The 6,469-nt window shown below is 34.7% G+C and overlaps 1 long non-coding RNA gene across 1 annotated transcript; it reads right to left on the bottom strand.

The window, feature by feature from the left end:
- Positions 215 to 2,212, bottom strand: LOC110263548. The gene is made up of 3 exons (XR_002349362.1): positions 1,864 to 2,212; positions 887 to 1,647; positions 215 to 425 (listed from the first exon to the last, which is right to left on the bottom strand). It is a non-coding gene; the product is annotated as an uncharacterized LOC110263548 (long non-coding RNA).

The raw sequence follows: 6,469 nt of genomic DNA, 5'->3' as shown, positions 1-6,469 counted from the left end.
TACACTCTAATTACAGACAGAAAATCCGTCTGTAAATCCGTCAGTAAGGTAAAATAGAAATTTTTTTATTTTTCTAATTACAAAATAAACTTATTTTCATACAAAATAAATATAAATTTAATAAATACAAATTTTTATTGATGGTATAAATAGAAAAACATACTAGTGAGTACAAAACGCTTTCTTTATAATAAGAAGTAATTATTTCCATGCAATAATACAATCTAAATACATTAGATGACAAATAACTACTAGTGGACTCATCAAGATTCAATATCCTAATTTATGGATAGCTTCATTCTTTCTTGAGCTTCTTAGTGATGATGGCAATATACTTACTTCTTGAGATTCTTGGTCCATCAAAATTATTCGCTGCTTCCCACTTTCTGAGCAGAGGATGTCTACCTTACTATATCCGATCTACACTCAGACAACAAATAAGACAATTATTAGAAAAAAGAACCAAAAAGGAGTTGTTACCACTGCAGTTACTTTTGATTAAATTTCAAGTATTTGCCTGCAACAATTTGGAACTCTTTCATAGATTTCTCAGGGTTAGTTCTTTTTAAAGATCATGGACGCTGCCAAATAGCAATAGCAGATTTGGAACATGTAATGCACACAATGCAATAAATCAGAACAAGTCTAAAAGCAAGTGATTCAGATTCAATTCAGTGACTGGATACTTTATACAAGTCTTTGATCAATTAAGCAATCAAGAATTGTCATTGAGTTGAGGAAGAGAAGAGGCTTCAATTCACAACAATTATATGAACATGAAAATGCAATGTCTGAAGAGAAAACAACATAAATAAATCAATTAAATAAATAAAAAAGAAAACAATAAGAATTGAAGTAGAAGATGATGATGGAGAAAGAAGAATACCTCTTCCCTATGTGTTGCTCTCTCAACAGCATCAAGGTTCCTTCTTGAAGAAGCATTCTTCCTTGCCACCACACAATCCACAGAAGCAGAAGCATAATCTGATGCGAATCCAATTCCAGGGCCACACCATACATCCTGAAAAGAAGAAGAAGCATGTTTATGGTGACATGTTATGCTGCTTTTTTTAGTATTCCTCCTTCTGCACTTTTTGTTCTTCCTAGTGTTCTTCCAATCAGCAGAGGATCGAATCACAGCAGGAACTGAGATGTTTCATTGGAGAAAGAGGAGAGGATGAGAGAGGATATGGTGGATTTGCAGCTTGTGGTTTGGATCATGGAGAAATAATGTTGAATCATTATGAACAAAGAAATAATGTTGAATCATTAAAAAGAACTAACCGTTCCATGATCTTTTAGCCACTCTCCTAAAGGTCTATTAGTATTCTGAGGATCATAGGGTTCACCATAAAAGAAGTCCGGAACAACCACATAGTAACCAGAAGCTGCAATCTTGTCTGCAAGCTTCCTAAACAACAAAAGATGAACAATGTTATTTAGGACAGGAACACATTGAGATGGAAATAGAAATAATTGACAATAAGAGCAGATTGAATCAGATTAGCCTCCTACTTCTATTGGTGGTAAAATTTATCAAAACCTTCAGAAGTTTCAAGTGAAAGATAGCGAGGCTTTAATCTTAGCAAGTAACCTCAAACAAGAAAAGCTTATACCTTCCTTTCTTGTCAATTTTTGTTCAGTCAACTGTCAAACAAGAACACATTCAAATAATTAGAATAAAGCAACAAAATTTGATTTAATGAGGAGAAATAAGCTACAAGACATGTCCTGAATATTAAATTAAATTATCTTATCCATTAAACTCCAAGGAAGTAGTAGTAGTAGTAGTAGTAACAATAAACAAACATAATAAAAGTTGTTGAAGTTGAAGTAAGATATGGCCTAAGAAAATTAAATTACCTTATCCATTAGAGGAACTCTTCCATATGGAGTTGATCCTCAAAGTATTGGCAATAGAGATGACCTAATCTATCATTAAAATGCAATTGATGAGAATTTTGTTCTACATTATTCATTCCACCTTCTTCTGAGGAACTCCCATCCCATCTCCATAACTTCTCACACTCACTCTCATCGCTCAAGGTATCACTACATGAATCCCTTGTTTCACACTCCCCTATCTCAAACTCTTCCCTGAAATTCAATATCAATTCATCAATTAACTAACCTACTACTAAATCATTATGCTCACAAACATAATCCCCTAAACCAACAAAAAAAGAAAAAGTTTTTGAGAGAGGGAGAGAGAAACATGAAAGTGTTGCTAGTGAAAATCTGAATTGCAGAAAATAGTTGCTATGGTCTAATAATAATAATCAAAATGCTTGATAGTCAAAGAAGTCATGTGCAGTAATAGAGTTGATACTTCATAATTGATACTGAGGAAAACATCCCTCTCTCTCTCTCTCTCTCTCTCTCTCTCTCTATGTATATGAATGAGGTAATGGTGGTTTTGGCAATGAGGCAAAGAGACAAGTAGTAGTTTTGGTTTTTATTGAAATGCCAACCTCTTGGACTACGTCAGCCATTCCTACAAACGAAAATTGAACACAAAATAGATAGTTAGCTAAGTGTAAAGATTGAAAGAGAAAAGAGATGCAGATCGAAGAAAGAAGAAAACGGAGACAAACTTGTTGAAGCAGAAAGTGTGTTGTGCTGCTTAGGGTTCTATGCTGTGAGAGTATAAGGGATTAGTCGAACACACTTTGGAAAGCGAATATGTTAATTGCTAAAGAAAATCACCCCTTTTTTCCCAATGGGTAAAAGGATTATGCTAATTTCTAAAAACAAGAGGAGAGAAGTACCAAACAGAAACCTAAGAATACAACAATCTAACTCTAGATACCAATATACCACACAAAAGAAAAGCACCTCAACTTCAATGCTTTATTAATATAAGAGTTTTACATTATTATTATCAATCACATACTACTTCTATAATGTGGTAGCGCATAATTAAATATTTGTTTAGAAACTTTTATACAATGATGTACACCAAATTAAATTCATAAAAAAGTGTGAAATTTTCATGGATAATCTCACACAAAAGATAAATACCAAAACAAGGAAGGAGAAGAGGACACTGCAGAAAATAGGGCAAAGAAACCAGTATATTACCAACTTTTGAGGCTAGCCTTGGGAACATATTGCCTCCTAAACTCTTGCTGAGGTGAAAATAGCACCTCCTCTCAAGTTTTCTTCTATTTGTTCAACTGCTTGTGTCCACTCAAGAAAATCCCTATAGTTAGGTTAGTAGACTGTTGTTGTAAAGAACCTGTTTGATAAATACAAAAGAATATGAAAAAAATTTAATAATTGGAAGTACAGCACAACCAATCTTCCTTTGTATCATCCCATCTTCAAAGAGACAAAATCAGTTTGAGAAAACTTGACAAAGAAATAACAATATTGCAATGAAAATTGAAGCTGACATAAACAAATAAAGAAAAAACTAATTCCATAAACAATATTCTTGTTTTATCTTTGTCATTATTAACCAAATTATATCATTTTGCTGTTAATTATAGTGGCAAAAGTCTACTGTCCTAGGTGGCAAGGCTCTTGTATCTCAGAATTTGTGGCCATGCAAAGCAGAAAAGCAAACATCAGACCCAATGTTGAAGTTTGTTCATCAACTTCATAGAAACTTGGAACTGGGTGCAGCCAGCCCCACAACTGTTGAAAACTAACAAATTTGAATACAAATATACAAATTTTATAAATATATAAAATTGTTAACTGTCAATGTTCAATGGTATTGTAACAAAAAGTACATTATACAGATTTCAAAAACAGATAAAGAACCAAATTTAAGTTGCTGTATCGAACCAAATTTCAATCGAATGATGATAATGGATATCTAAAGTTGAAGACAATGCTTTTGATGAATCATATAAGAACATATTGCAAACAACTTAAGCACCAATATTGCAGTCAATATTGCCCTTCATTGCCTTCTTTCTCATAACAATATTCTAGTGCTAATCAACAACTAAGCATGAAAGCACCCTGAACACTGCCAAATAACATTCAACTGCAACAATATATTGATGGAGAAGTACAAAGAATCATGATGCAGTAGCAACCAAGAAAAGTGAGTACCATTCACGGTAACGTTTCAGGCACATAGCATGGATGCAGTTAGGCAACACAATCTTACTATTCACTTCCATGCATATTCCACATTCTTCTCTTTCAATGTCTATATTAGAATGTTGTTGATGATCCTCATTGTCTCTTTTTTGATACCTCTTCATACAAACAGCTTTCTGTTTCTTATCCTCTGAATCTGTAACCCCTTTTTGAAGTTGTAACAAAGACAGATAAATTACCGCTGATAAATGCAAAAACTCAACAAATAAGCTAAATTAACTGACCCAAAGATGCAAAACAACTTATCATACAACAAAATAGAGGAACAAATACCATAGAATTCTCTAATGCTAGCTTTCCTTTCATGAGTAGACATGGTAGTTGTTCCATCCACATATACCTGCATCATGAGAAATATTTTTCAGCTTATCCCAATTTAACTCTTGAACAGCACAATAAATTATATGAAATTCACCTCTTTTACACTTTCTCTACTTTTCATAGAGAACAGTAACAAGAAAGTAGAAACTGCAAAGATAGAAACTGCATCAACAACAACAAGAAGATAGAAACTGCAAAGAAAAATTGATAAACCTAAAATTGGCACAGAAAAATTGAGCCCTAAGCACCAAAATCACAAAATCAGATTATACCTAAAATTCACTAAGGGAGCAAACGCGACAAGAGCAGTGGCGGAGAGAGCTCTGTGACGATGGCGATGAAGGGAGCAGACGCGACGAGAGCGGCAGAGGGAGCTCTGCAACGATGGCGACCACGGGAGCAAACGCGACGAGAGCGGCGGCGGAAGGAGCTCGTGCGACGCAAGGGATGACAGAGAGATCGTGCGATGCGAAAAGCTGCAACGGCGGAAGCAGCTCGTGCAACCAGAGAAGAAGCAGCTCGTGAGGAAGAAGCTCGTGTTTGAAGTGTGAATGAACGTGTGTGAATTGTGAATGAAGTTCGAGACACTAGGGTTAAGTTAGGTTTACATCAATATTTTCTGACGGAAAATTTTAAATTACAGACGAAAAATCCATCTGTAATAATTTAATAAAATGCACTATTTTTGTCTATTTAATTATAGACGAATTTCCGTCTGTAACCATTTTTCACAAAAAAAAATTAATTTTTCTGACAGAATTATCGACAAATTTTCTTTTTCGTTTGTAATTTATGCTAATTCATTTTTTTTTGTTTTTCAACGAAAAAATCTCTCTGAAAGTCCGTCTGTATTTCTGTGGGATAAAATCCTTCGGAAATATCTGTCTGTAATAACTAGTTTTCTAGTAGTGATAAAATATCTAAGAACTCAATAATGCAGACCATTACCCTTTTAGATAATAAAGGCACACAATATACTTAATAGCAGTGGTAAAATAGACTGAACCCACCGGGTCAAACCACTAAACTTTAAAAATCTGCCAAAATGAGGGCGGGATGACCCGGTGGGTCATCAGTTTTTTTAAGGTTATTTTAGTAATTTTTTTCAAATAATATAAATAGTAAATTAGGAAAAATTCTGAACACACTCACATAGCCTTTGAGCTCCCTGACTCCATCTTCACTCTTGTCTTTCAAGCTTTCTTGGAATTTTAGAGCAACGGTGACGGCAACGGCAATTCTCTCAGACAATCGCAGCGGCGCGCTCTTCGTTCCTCTGCTCTACCTTTCATTTGTCGTCTTTGTCTCCCTCGGACTCTCGGAGGTGCACTCCTCTCCTCTCCTCTGCCTCTCGTTGTCCCTATCTTTGTCAGACTCTCGGCAGCGTCTCATGTCTCATCTCTCTTCTGGTCTGTCTCTCTCGGACTCTTGGTAGCGCGCTCCTCTCTCCTCTACTTTGCCTCTCGTCATCTTTGTCTCCCTCGGACTCCCGATGGTACGCTTGTGTCTCCTCTCTCACATCACGTCTCTAGCTCTCTCGGCAGCGATAAGCTCCTCCTCTAGTAACTGGTAAGCTATTTGTTTCTTTTCTCTTTTATTTTTCTGTTTGTGGGAGGGATATTTGATGATTTTGTTTGATTATTGATTATATTTATTATTGATTATTGGTTCTATTTGAATGTTTGATTATCGTCATTGATTTTGTTTAAAGATTTTCTTACAAAAATTATTGATTATGTTTGAATGTTTAATTACTGTTACTAATTTTTCTAAATTTTGGCATTCGTTTAATTGTAGTGAAGGTGAATGTGATGATGTGATTTCTGCTAGGCGAAGTGATGTTTCAATTTTCGGAGCATATTATTGTTGTATTTGAGTTGGATTTATGTATGGATTATTGGATTATGTGTTTATGTTTTATTATTGTTGTATTTGAGACTTATTAAGTTATTATGGTTAACATTGTGATTTAAATGTGTTTGAGGTTTAGAATCATATTATTTTGGGGCCTTTTAAATAAAAAGAGGCGAGC

The sequence above is a fragment of the Arachis ipaensis genome, chromosome B06, assembly GCF_000816755.2.
Source record: "Arachis ipaensis cultivar K30076 chromosome B06, Araip1.1, whole genome shotgun sequence".
Classification (NCBI taxonomy): domain Eukaryota; kingdom Viridiplantae; phylum Streptophyta; class Magnoliopsida; order Fabales; family Fabaceae; genus Arachis; species Arachis ipaensis.
The sequence above is the reverse complement of the archived record's forward strand: the minus strand, read 5'-3'. Positions and strand labels throughout refer to the sequence as shown.